We start from the raw sequence: 1,520 nt of genomic DNA, 5'->3' as shown, positions 1-1,520 counted from the left end.
AAGAACCACCACACAGAGATGGCTCCTGGAGATAGGCTTCAAATGTTGTATTCCTCTTGTCAAGCTGCTCCTGAACAAGAAACAACGTCAGAAGAATCTTGCCTGGTGTTACGGTAAAATCTGGGTGCGAGGCTGCTCTGCCACCCACCTCGTCGGACTGAGTCCACGGGTCCCTGTGGAGGAAAATGAGCTCAGCCGGAGACAGGAGCAAGCTGCAGAAGATCCAAGTTTATTGCGCAACAGGTTCAAGGCGAGATTGAACAGCGAGAAAGGGGTGACATGAACTTTTGAAACTTCCCTCCATGTCCCAGAATACAGTGCAAAATACATCCCAGTTACATCATGAATACATTAAGAAGAGGTTGGGTTACGCAGATTACATCATGAATACATTAAGAAGAGGTTGGGTTACGCAGATTACATCATGAATACATTAAGAAGAGGTTGGTTTACACAGGATTAACATATGGAGGAGGGAGGGAGGAATATGCAGAGCTGGAGATATGCGCAGATAAGCACATCCTGAGTACCGGTGATGAGAAGACAATGGTCCATGTACGCATAGTCTGCCACCTGGCATTGCCCGGAGGAAAGGCTTGGCAGAGTGATTTGACACCTTGCTTGAGGGATTATGGAGGACAGGGGAGGTGTCATGGAGTCCTAGAGAAATTGAGCAAATTGGCACGTTGATTTTCTATGAATTTTATAGATTTTAGTCCCTTTTGACATTGACAATTGGAAATAAATGGATATATTATAGCGAAGAAGAAGGTGAAGAAGACGAAGACATGCCCCCCCCCCCTCCGTATCACTGGGATAAAGAGAGTGGGGGAAAGAACTAGAGAACACTGTTGCTCAGTGGTCCCAGTCCTCTTTTCTGATGAGAGCAACTTTTGCATCTCATTTGGAAACCAAGGACCCAGAGTCTGAGGAAGAATGGGGAGGCACACAATGCCAGATGCTTGAAGTCCAGTGTGAAGTTTCCAATGCCAGATGCTTGAAGTCCAGTGTGAAGTGTTGATTTGGGGAGCCATGCCATCAGCTGGTGTTGGTCCACTGTGCTTCATTAAGTCCAGGGTCAACGCGGCCGTCTACCAGGAGATTTTGGAGCACTTCATGCTTCCTTCTGCAGATGAGCTTTATGGGGTTGCTGACTTCCTTTTTCAGTAGGACTTGGCACCTGCCTACACTGCCAAAAGTACCAAAACCTGGTTCAATGTCCATGGGATTACTGTGCTTGATTGGCCAGCAAACTCGCCTGATCTGAACCCCATAGAGAATCTATGGTGCATTGCCAAGAGAAAGATGAGAGACATGAGACCGAGCAATGCAGAAGAGCTGAAGGCTGCTATTGAAGCATCCTGGTCTTCCATAACACCTCAGCAGTGCCACAGGCTGATAGCATCCATGCCATGCCGCATTGAGGCAGTAATTGATGCAAAAGGGGTCCAAACCAAGTACTGAGTACACATTCATGCTTCTACTTCTCAGAGGTCCAATATTGCTCTATTTGCAATCCT

The 1,520-nt window shown here is 47.0% G+C and overlaps 1 long non-coding RNA gene across 1 annotated transcript; it reads right to left on the bottom strand.

Moving 5' to 3' along the window:
- Window positions 1-208: 208 nt before the first annotated feature.
- Window positions 209-778, bottom strand: LOC310842908. Its single transcript, XR_014563375.1, has 2 exons — window positions 728-778; window positions 209-595 (listed from the first exon to the last, which is right to left on the bottom strand). It is a non-coding gene; the product is annotated as an uncharacterized lncRNA (long non-coding RNA).
- Window positions 779-1,520: the final 742 nt, after the last annotated feature.

The sequence above is a fragment of the Podarcis gaigeae genome (genome assembly GCF_964106915.1).
Source record: "Podarcis gaigeae genome assembly, chromosome: 4".
Classification (NCBI taxonomy): Eukaryota; Metazoa; Chordata; class Lepidosauria; order Squamata; family Lacertidae; genus Podarcis; species Podarcis gaigeae.
The sequence above is the reverse complement of the archived record's forward strand: the minus strand, read 5'-3'. Positions and strand labels throughout refer to the sequence as shown.